The following is a 12,226-nucleotide window of genomic DNA, read 5'->3' as shown; positions in this document are numbered from 1 at the left end:
TTAGGATGATGGTGTGGATTAGAAGTAGTACTAGTGGCTGGTTTCTGGTTTGGTTAAGGTTCGCTCATTTATTCAATGTTTATTTGGAGTAAGAACTCGCCTCCACTAAAGAGGGCATCGCATTACTTTACAGTATAAATTAAACGAAAGTAATCCTACCCATAAAATCAAGACACTTTTAAAAAATAAATAAACGAGAGGCTAGTCTCAGTGGGAGGACTGTCACTATTGGCAAGTGAACAATATTATTAGTAATGCCACCAGTTTACCAAGAAAAGGGTCGCCGAGTCTCAACACGTGGTTGTATTTGTATTTCCAGGAGGCTCCTGCACTGGGATGTTTGTCCAGCTCCACTGATGAGCGTCGGGCTGCGGAAGGAAAGTGGTGCAGCCCGAGAAAACGCACGCACACGTGACGTGACACTGGCTGGTGAGGGTGAGTGTCAGGGTGAGGGTGAGTGTCAGGGTGAGGGTGAGTGTTAGGGTGAGGGATAGAGTTGGGGTGAGGGATAGTGTTAGGGTGAGTGTTAGGGTGAGGGTGAGGGATAGTGTCAAGGTGAGTGTGAGGGTGATGGTGAGTGTCAGGGTGAGTGTCAGGGTGAGGGTGAGTGTCAGGGTGAGTGTTAGGGTGAGGGATAGTGTCAGGGTGAGTGTCAGGGTGAGGGCTAGTGTCAGGGTGAGTGTCAGGGTGAGTGTCAGGGTGAGGGCTAGTGTCAGGGTGAGTGTCAGGGTGAGTGTCAGGGTGAGGGCTAGTGTCAGGGTGAGTGTCAGGGTGAGGGCTAGTGTCAGGGTGAGTGTCAGGGTGAGGGCTAGTGTCAGGGTGAGTGTCAGGGTGAGAGATAGTGTCAGGGTGAGTGTCAGGGTGAGGGCTAGTGTCAGGGTAAGTGTCAGGGTGAGGGCTAGTGTCAGGGTGAGTGTCAGGGTGAGAGATAGTGTCAGGGTGAGTGTCAGGGTGAGAGATAGTGTGAGGGTGAGTGTCAGGGTGAGGGCTAGTGTCAGGGTGAGTGTCAGGGTGAGAGATAGTGTCAGGGTGAGTGTCAGGGTGAGGGCTAGTGTCAGGGTGAGTGTCAGGGTGCGGGCTAGTGTCAGGGTGAGTGTCAGGGTGAGTTATAGTGTTAGGGTGAGTGTCAGAGTGAGGGCTAGTGTCAGGGTGAGTGTCAGGGTGAGAGATAGTGTCAGGGTGAGTGTCAGGGTGAGAGATAGTGTGAGGGTGAGTGTCAGGGTGAGGGCTAGTGTCAGGGTGAGTGTCAGGGTGAGAGATAGTGTCAGGGTGAGTGTCAGGGTGAGGGACAGTGTGAGGGTGAGTGTCAGGGTGAGGGCTAGTGTCAGGGTGAGTGTCAGGGTGAGAGATAGTGTGAGGGTGAGTGTCAGGGTGAGGGACAGTGTGAGGGTGAGTGTCAGGGTGAGGGACAGGGTGAGGGTGAGTGTCAGGGTGTGTGTGAGGGTGAGGGACAGTGGCAGGGTGAGGGATAGTGTCAGGGTGAGTGTCAGGGTGAGGGCTGCTTGCCCCTGAGCGCCACGGCAGCCATTTACATTATCAGTTGTTGGGTCGCATCTTTGTTGCTGAAGTTCAGAAATCTGAATGAAATCAGGATATCTGTGTATCCTAGAGCAGTGGTTCTTCATCTTGACTGCAGCCTTGCACCCCTTTGTTTCTCAATCGTTAAAACAATTATAATGTTAAATTTCGATTTAAAGCTTTCGTGACTGCAGGGATTCATCTTCTTGGTTCTTTCGGTAAAGTCACGTAGAAGGGAATAATTAAAATAAAACATAATAAAATACAATTCTCACTACGTGACTTTACCGAAAGAACCAAGAAGATTAATTATAATGTTAATAAACACATGGCTTTGATTAAACAAAGTAGTTGTACTTACGTGCCCACGCTCAATTTGTGTCTCGATGATTTACCTTGTGAAAAAATCAGCCCATGTCTCGCATCCCCAGAAAGGGCATCCTGTACCACAGGTTAAGCGCCACTGGTTAAGCGCCACTGGTGAAGCACCACTGGTTAAGCTCCACTGGTTAAGCACCACTGGTTAAGCGCCACTGGTTAAGCGCCACTGGTTAAGCACCACAGGTTAAGCTCCACTGGTTAAGCGCCACTGGTTAAGCGCCACTGGTTAAGCGCCACAGGTTAAGCGCCACTGGTTAAGCACCACAGGTTAAGCGCCACTGGTTAAGCTCCACTGGTTAAGCGCCACTGGTTAAGCACCACTGGTTAAGCGCCACTGGTTAAGCTCCACTGGTTAAGCTCCACTGGTTAAGCGCCACTGGTTAAGCTCCACTGGTTAAGCGCCACTGGTTAAGCGCCACTGGTTAAGCACCACAGGTTAAGCTCCACTGGTTAAGCGCCACTGGTTAAGCTCCACTGGTTAAGCACCACTGGTTAAGCTCCACTGGTTAAGCTCCACTGGTTAAGCACCACTGGTTAAGCGCCACTGGTTAAGCGCCACTGGTTAAGCACCACAGGTTAAGCTCCACTGGTTAAGCGCCACTGGTTAAGCTCCACTGGTTAAGCACCACTGGTTAAGCACCACAGGTTAAGCTCCACTGGTTAAGCACCACTGGTTAAGCGCCACTGGTTAAGCACCACAGGTTAAGCTCCACTGGTTAAGCTCCACTGGTTAAGCACCACTGGTTAAGCACCACAGGTTAAGCTCCACAGGTTAAGCTCCACAGGTTAAGCGCCACTGGTTAAGCTCCACTGGTTAAGCGCCACTGGTTAAGCGCCACTGGTTAAGCTCCACTGGTTAAGCGCCACTGGTTAAGCTCCACTGGTTAAGCACCACTGGTTAAGCACCACAGGTTAAGCTCCACTGGTTAAGCTCCACTGGTTAAGCACCACTGGTTAAGCTCCACTGGTTAAGCGCCACTGGTTAAGCGCCACTGGTTAAGCACCACAGGTTAAGCTCCACTGGTTAAGCGCCACTGGTTAAGCTCCACTGGTTAAGCGCCACTGGTTAAGCACCACTGGTTAAGCTCCACTGGTTAAGCGCCACTGGTTAAGCTCCACTGGTTAAGCTCCACTGGTTAAGCACCACTGGTTAAGCTCCACTGGTTAAGCTCCACTGGTTAAGCGCCACTGGTTAAGCGCCACTGGTTAAGCGCCACTGGTTAAGCTCCACTGGTTAAGCTCCACTGGTTAAGCACCACTGGTTAAGCTCCACTGGTTAAGCTCCACTGGTTAAGCGCCACTGGTTAAGCGCCACTGGTTAAGCGCCACTGGTTAAGCTCCACTGGTTAAGCGCCACTGGTTAAGCACCACTGGTTAAGCGCCACTGGTTAAGCACCACTGGTTAAGCGCCACTGGTTAAGCGCCACTGGTTAAGCGCCACTGGTTAAGAACCACTGGTTAAGCGCCACTGGTTAAGCTCCACTGGTTAAGCGCCACTGGTTAAGCGCCACTGGTTAAGCGCCACTGGTTAAGTTCCACTGGTTAAGCGCCACTGGTTAAGCGCCACTGGTTAAGCGCCACTGGTTAAGCGCCACTGGTTAAGCTCCACTGGTTAAGCGCCACTGGTTAAGCTCCACTGGTTAAGCGCCACTGGTTAAGCTCCACTGGTTAAGCGCCACTGGTTAAGCGCCACTGGTTAAGCGCCACTGGTTAAGCTCCACTGGTTAAGCGCCACTGGTTAAGCGCCACTGGTTAAGCGCCACTGGTTAAGCGCCACTGGTTAAGCGCCACTGGTTAAGCGCCACTGGTTAAGCGCCACTGGTTAAGCGCCACTGGTTAAGAACCACTGGTTAAGCGCCACTGGTTAAGAACCACTGGTTAAGAACCACTGGTTAAGAACCACTGGTTAAGCGCCACTGGTTAAGCTCCACTGGTTAAGCGCCACTGGTTAAGAACTACTGGTTAAGAACCACTGGTTAAGAACCACTGGTTAAGCTCCACTGGTTAAGAACCACTGGTTAAGAACCACTGGTTAAGAACCACTGGTTAAGCGCCACTGGTTAAGCACCACAGGTTAAGCGCCACTGGTTAAGCGCCACTGGTTAAGCGCCACTGGTTAAGCGCCACTGGTTAAGCACCACTGGTTAAGCGCCACAGGTTAAGTGCCACTGGTTAAGCGCCACTGGTTAAGCGCCACTGGTTAAGCGCCACTGGTTAAGCGCCACTGGTTAAGCGCCACTGGTTAAGCGCCACAGGTTAAGCGCCACTGGTTAAGCGCCACTGGTTAAGCGCCACTGTACTCGAGGAATCCGAAGAGCTGTGAAGCTCTTTTTCACATGTGTCGAGTTTTCACAAATGTTCAGTTGACGTCCACGGCGTCACTCTGCCATGGGCCATCAGCTGATCTCCAAAGGAGCTTTGGCTTCAACAAGCAGTGCACTTTTTTAAAACGTATATTTATGTCGCTCTATGTATCACGCCATCGAGTGAAGAGTCTAGTAGGGTGCCACTTTTAATTGCAAAACTTTAGTGGTACCGATGCATTTAAATGATTTTGAGAACCTTTTAAAGTTAACGCGCTACGATCGTTTCTTCAGTAATTTCATGTTATCATGTAACATGTTATCAGGTGACATGTTATCATGTAAAGCAACCATAAACACGTGAAAACGCCTAGGTTAACAAATTTATAAGTAAAACTCGACTATCTGCACAATATAAATAGACGTAAAATGTAAAAACTTTAATATCTTTGGAACAGTAGCCAGTGAGTTGTTTTAATTGTCATATTTGAATTCATTCTAGATTTGAAGTTTTCGTGACTGCAAGTATCCATACTATTTGCTTCTTTCGGTGAAGTCACGTAGGTGAAAAAATATATACATATAAATATACATATATTTAACTTTTTATTTTATTTATTTATTTATTTTATTTTCATTTTCACCTACGTGACTTTACCGAACGAACCAAAGAGTATATTTGAATTCAGCACATCAAAATCCATAATTAAAAGCACATTTCATCTCTGAAGCAGGCGACGTCTAAAAAATTGTGGACCAGTGTCATTTAGGCTTATATAAACTAAACGACAAACTTGTTTTTTAACCGGTAGAAGCCCACAGCTATACGATATTTTTCAGAGGCAACCTGGCCACACACGGTGGCTCACCGAAGTGGCTTATCACGTGGACACGTGTAGCAGCCAAATACTTGAGACTCGTGATGTTCATTCTAAATGTGGAGGGAAAACAGCAATCACGGGGAGAACATGCAAACTCCAAATATATACAGCGTCAGGAGTTGGGATCGACTCCACCACTTCCTGTCTACCAGGCGAGGTAGTTAACATCTCGCCACCGTATCGGTAAAGACATATTGTATTTGTCTCGTCTTGACCCATCCTCGATCTGAAGGTTGGCCGCATCATGGACAATCCTTCGCCACTGACTTGTCTTCTGCTATCATCGTTGTCTGTTCCAGCGTGAATCTCGTCCATGCTTTGATGTTATCTGTCCGTGTGAACTTTGGTCTTCTTTGCCGTACGTGAACCGGGGTTGTCCCTTGATTTGATCGCCTCTAACAGTTTTCTTTCAACACCAGCTTTCTCGAGAACCCATTAATTACGTTTTATTTTCAGTCGTCCACGATACACTTGACATCCGCCTGTTACATTCATACTGATGGTGCGGATTAAAACGGACTCACGAGACGGATTTTACAACGAAAATAGCGTAAATACAGTAAAACAACATTTACTTTTATATATTTTTTAGTACCGCGGAGAAAACAGGAATGGGAGGATGGTCAGACGAGATTGTGTATTCGATGCCTGTGGGTATCAGGTAGGCATGCCTTCTGACGCCGCTTAGCACCGGATCAATTAATGATTCGTTACGTGCATGTAAGCATGTATTACATTGGTCCCGGTACTGAAGATGCGTGTTGCAAATCGTGCACGTAAAATAAATCGGTGCATGCATCGTGTACGCAAACTACACGCTGTGACATTTGGGATAATGGATCGAACAAATATGGGAAAAAGTAAAACAAGACGAGGAAAAAATGACGAACGAGACTCGAAACACGAGAGACGGAAAAGAATTGGTTCTTGATTTAAACCGCGACCACAATCGATACAAAGGCAGAGATCCCAGCAGAGCTTACATAGACTGTTGTGCTAAGTGCTGTTATGGAGAACATTGTGAAAGTCGGGACAACGCCACCACCACGCCGCACCAGATTGGTTGTCCCAGCGCCGATGTTTTCTCACGTAAATATGTACTCATTCGAGAGGCCCAGAAGCGGGTCACATGATCACCTCTGACATTGGCTGCGGCCGGGAATCAAACTCGGGTCGCCCTGGCACGGCCCGCCCGCAGTGAGCTCGACACGAATGGAAGAAGCACGCGCATCGCAGCTGTGGAGAGGGTAACCCCTCCTCCCGGGCGGCGCTCCCTCCAGCAACATCTGGAAGAGGGCCACGAGATACCATCCAAACAAATCTGACTTTCGGTGGACCATAGCGCAGTGCCGGATTCAGCAAGTGCGGGACCTGTTGCATTATGTTATAAAGGGGCCTTAAATAAATAAATAAAGTTCATATTAAAACACACATTTTTTACTTGCGTAGTAAAGTAATTGTATTATTTCATTTGCTATACAGCCAGATAATACGACAATCGCTAACCTTAAATATCCAGTCGTTCATAAAAGTTGAAGGCGGTATAGTACTATAGTAATAAAGCAAGTGCAGAATCACTGACCCGGAATTGATTTGTTTGCATTCTGACCACAAGTATTGTGGCTAATGCAGAGATGATTCCTTGCAAAAGGTTTCAGTTTGGTGTTTTAAAATCTTAACAAAGCTGTTTTGTTGCCAGAAAAAAGGGGAAAATCTTTTCTCGGAATTGATCGCTTGAAAGCATTTTTCGCGGGGCACTTGAAAGTGCGGGGCCCATAGCATGATGAAGCTAGTTGTAATTACTGGCGAAACGTCGTACTCAGATTGTACATGTTGTGGCTTGGCTCTCCAACACACCGGTTAGTGCTGTACTAGTGACGAATTGGCCACGTTCTGTTTAAGTGACAACCCTTACTAGTTGGCTGTTACGGGTGGTGACGGGTTTTAAAGACACATTTATATATTTACGCGATCTAACCCCAAAACCCCCCCTCTATTATGGCCCACAGCATGTGTAGCTACTTTTGCTACAAGGAAAATCCGGCACTGCCAAAGCGTGCTCACAGTCACTCGTCGACTCTGCGGGCCCAGGAGCACGATGATGATGATGATGGGCGCCCCCTCGCGGGTACAGCGCGGTTCGCAGCACCGAGGTGCAGAGCCCGTATGATGATGATGATGCACGCGGCTTTATAAGCGGCTCGCGTGAGGTACACTCACCTGCATTCTCTACCACGAGCAGTGCCGGATTATCCGAGTAGCAAAAGTAGCTACATATGCTACGGTCCCAGCACTTTCTAGGGCCCCGCGCTAAATGCTTTCAAGCTACCAATTCCGGTTCAGTGATTCTGCACTTGCTCGATTACTATAGTACTATATTGCCTTCAACTTTTAAGAACGACTGGGTGTTTAAGGCTAGCGATTTGTCGTATTATCTGGCTGTATAGCAAATAAAATTATCCAATTACTTTACTATGCAAGTTAAAATTTTGTGTTTCAATATTTATGTTTTTATTTTATTTAGGGCCCCTTTATAACAAATACTACAGGCTCCACACTAGCGTAATCCGGCACTGCCCACGTGGTGATACTGTATTACACGTGGTCATGTCCCCTTTGTGTCACGAGACGAAATGCCCGTTGGGAATGATCTCAGAGCAGCACATCACACCGTATTCGAGAACGGGAATGCAGAAGCAGATGTCAGAGACCTAGGCAGAGATGGTCTCTTCAAGTGACATTTTATTCCAGGTAAGGGCACTGCATTTTCCCGCGCGTCGTGCTGTTTTTAATTTTGCCAGTCAAAGTGATCGAAATAAAATATTCGATTTTTATTGGCATTAGCCAAATCTACTGTGTGATTATTGGGGACTCGAAAGGGTTATGATATATTAATTCCAGAGGCAGACTTTTCAGCAAAAAAAGCATTTATGACTGTTTTGCTGATGAATCCTAATAAGGACAAAACCCATCCAGAGTTGTTTCTCACAGTCTAACTGCTGCTGGTCGTCGGTCACATTTTCTCAGGTTTTTTTGTGATCTAAGACAACAAGACCAAAATGCACTTCTTCAGAAAAGCTGATGTTTATTGCTCATTCACAGAAAGCTAAAACAAAATATCCCTCCTTCCCATATTTGTCTCCGCACATACACACAAAAAAAATCTAAGTATTCTTTTACAAATCTCTTCAGCCACACGATGGAAGTTGACAATAATGAAACTTCAGGTCACGTGTAACCAACGATGGGCGGTAAATATGTGTTTGAAATATTATCGCGTTCGAGTAGTTTCATCTGCACACGTTTCCTCGCCCGTTCGTGTGGTTTTGTTTATTTTGTGCCACGTGTGTGCGCCAGAGGTTGCTCGTTCCATGTCACGGTTGGGAGGGCCTCTGCTCGCAGGCGTCCACACACGTGACGTGGTGCTTGCATGGAGGCAGAGAGACGTGGACGGAGCTTAATTTCTCACTCAATATTATCCGGAATGCTGCTAGGCTATCTAACCATACCGATTCTACATCATTGAAAGATGTATTCCTATAATACTATGCTCCGGTTTATATGGTTTACGTGCACGGACTCGCGTTTTGTTGTCAGTGAGGTTTTCGTTAAACTAAGGCGAGGTGGATCTGGCTGGGTGTGAACATGTTTCCCCGGAATGGCGTTGTGGACTGCTCCGGCTAAAATTAAGCATCGGACGGGACATCAGAATTTCATTATTACGCCGACTCCATAAATAATGATCACATCTCCAAAGAGAGACGCACCCAAATGCAGGCCCATGAAACGTGACTATGACACTTAGTTTAACTACGTAATGTTAGGTTCGCTATATATAAAAAAATGAAGTGTTCAGGGCATATATACAGGGTGCTTCAAAATAATGTGAACACTCCGGAGAATTTGCAACAATACCGCAAGAAATGTGCCTCCGAGCTCTGGAGACCACCTGGAGAAGATTCCAGGCACGCGTTGACAACGATGGTGAACAAGTGGGACACTTATTCTTTGGTTCTGTCGGTAAAGTCACGTAGGTAGAAAATAAAAGGAATAAAATCACGACGTTTCGGGCGCAACACAAGCGTACGTCATCAAGTGGGACAACCACAGCAAGAAACAATTGCTGAAGTGAGCAAAAGGGCTGTTGTCACAGCAGCCCACCTGATCACGGACGCTTGCGTTGCGCCCAAAACGTCGTGATTTTATTCATTTTATTTCTACCTACGTGATCCCTGCAGTCACGAAAACTTAAAATCTAAGTGGGAGACTCGTTGGCTTTTTTAAGCTATTAACTTTACATTTAGAATACAGTTTTTTTTGTAAATGTTGTGGCTTGGCTCTCCAACACACCGGTGTGCTGTACTAGTGACGAATCGGCACGTTCTGTTTACGTGACAACCCTTACTAGTTGGCTGTGTCAGGTTGTGGCGGGTTTAACGACACATTTATATATTTATGGAGTCTAACCCAAAAAACCTGCATTATGGATGATATTGGTCACGAAAGCCTACGTGTTAAACTAACACACATTTGTTATGATATTACAGTGCACTATCCGTTTTTCCCCATTAAAAACGATAGTCCCATGTAAGTGTTAACACTTTTTTGAAGCACCGTGTGTGTGTGTGTATATAGTTTCACATTTGCACGAAACCCGAATGGCTGGCTGCTGTCTGACTTTTCCGGCGAGGTGCAATGCAATTTCCAGACGCTTTGCTTGACTTGAGCTCTCCCTCAACTCCCCGGCGAATGCAAAACTCTACACATTCGTGAATAAACACTGACTTAAAAAGGAAAACAAATATATACTTGGTGACGTTTCGGGAAATGGCCCTTCGTCATAGCACATTATATATAATTTGAAGCCAGCGTTATTCACGAATGTGTTGAGTGTTTTAAAATTATCATTCATGTGTGTGTGTGTGCACCGCTGCCAACGCATCAGCATCACCAAATAATTTGTTTAATCCTGTAAATTCTCAGGCAATTTGTCTGCATTTATTGATCGTTCAGTCGAAAGAGCGGGCTGGGACAGGCATTCTCGTGCCGTGCGTACTGCCCCCGTTTTGTAAATCCACTGCCGGACGAGGGCCTCTCCCCAGGCCGTGCGGATCGCGAGGGTTTCACTATTTTGCCCAGATATCTCACAGCCCTGACCAGCGCGCGGGTGGCAACGACGGGCGGCATAGGCGTGCGAGCGTCAGAAAGCAGTTACTACGATGACATTCTTTTGGGCTCAACTCGGCAGCCCTCTGCCGAGTGGGGGGTACCAGCCGCGCGGCCGAGGGAAGTGTAGCGAACAGAACCAAACAGACGCAAAAGACAACCTGTTTGCGCTTGCGGTTCGGCCATTGAAGCACACTATCCAGGCTCAAGCCTGACTTCGCTTCCGAGATGTGACGAGATTGGGGCGCATTCCCGGGTGAAATGGTCAGAGGCCAACATGAGGAATGGCTTCCTGTAATTGCTCCTGCGTTTCAAGGTTAGCCACGTATTTAGATAAGCGGTTAACTGATTCAAGGAAATGTGCTTTAAATATTTAACAATGACCGCCGTTTTTATTTTTCCTGAAGTGCTGTATAGATGTTAACACGAATTCCCAATCCTTCCATTAACACCGTCACCCGATACCTGCTCGCCACGACCGGCAATTCATCACGCTAACTGCGTAGAGGAGCTATTTCAAAAAGTTGTGCTCAAATGATTTAAAGAAGAAAAAAACCCGGAGCGGCTTGTTTTTTAAAGTTCTCAAACTCTTTGCACACTCGCAAACGGCAATAGTGCGCGCCACGTTCTAGACACCCGTGTTCATTTAAAACATTAAACGATTCTCAGTTGAAATAAGAAAAAAACATTATTGCACATCGTTGAAACGGAGGTTTGCAATTAGTAATGCCGATCGCTATTGGTGATGATGAATTGCCATCTGGTTCTGCTTGAGACCTGAACGTGATAACAGAATGAGATTATTGCAGTCACCATCCAGTGAACGCGCGTGCTGCCGTTAGGCTGCCGTTGTTGTGAACGAAATAATTTCTGGAAGGGGGGAAAAAAACCCGAGTTCGGCCTGTGACGTCCAGAGGCAGAGGTTCCGCGGTCGTTTGGGGTCCACAAATTAATCAAGCGCCCACTCACCCCCGTCTCTCACAATTACGCGTGACTCACCCCAGGCCAAGGGGACCGGTGGTACAATCGCTCTCCGCAAAAACATCGAGGGCAAGATCGTTTTATGGTGGAGGTTAAAAGTGTACAACTTGGTGCCATCACTCGCACCCCCTTTGTGTTGTACGCAACTTTCGTGATGCCTCTGTCCATTTGACTCCGATCGTGAGGTTAAGTTAGGCTTTGTTGAACAGCACCGCTTGCATCATTTTCCGTTAGACTTGTTGGCGTGTAATTAGTTTGTTGGCTGACGAAGATATTTGCTGACTTTTAATCCTGGCTGGCGCAGAGCCACCGAACACCCTCAACACATATTGCGGAATAGGAAATACTTTACATGGCAAACATTTTTTTAAACACTTAAAGTTTTCTTTGGTTAATTATCAACGTAAATTGTGTACGCATTTTTTTCCTTCTTCTTCTACGAGGCGGCTTATATTAACGGCACGGACATTAATTATGATGTATGTCGTGTTTGAGCAACTGACCTTGGTCGAGGCGAGTGCATGAAGCCGTGCATCAAGAAATCCGCTTTTCAGCTCCGCGGCCAATTCCAAACACCTCGGAATGGTGGGTTCGTTTCGGCCACTGAGATAAATAGCCAATGTTATTGCATTGCACCTGTTGGAATGCCTCGCTTTATTCTGAAAGCAGCAGCAGTGCGTGTGTGTGTGTTTTTTTTACCGAGAGGAAAAGAAATACCGCTAACCTATGTGCTGTAGACAAGTTAGTCGTAATTGATGTTTTCACATTTTACATTAATTTCCAAAACGCCTTCTTACCGTGGTGTCATGAGGCTTTATGTGTGTCATTACCGAGAATTCGAAAAAGAGCGAGAGAGAGAAATACCCCGCTCACGGGGTTCTGAGTGCATCGCGAGCCTCGCGGAGAGAATGTGAGACCTCTCGCGCACAAGGAAAACAATTCTCAATAACCCTCCATTTAAATTCCTGCAGAAAGCAGTGCTGTGAAAACTTCCCA

Source organism: Lampetra fluviatilis, chromosome 7 (genome assembly GCF_964198595.1).
Source record: "Lampetra fluviatilis chromosome 7, kcLamFluv1.1, whole genome shotgun sequence".
NCBI classification, from domain to species: Eukaryota; Metazoa; Chordata; class Hyperoartia; order Petromyzontiformes; family Petromyzontidae; genus Lampetra; species Lampetra fluviatilis.
This window is presented reverse-complemented; position numbering follows the sequence as displayed.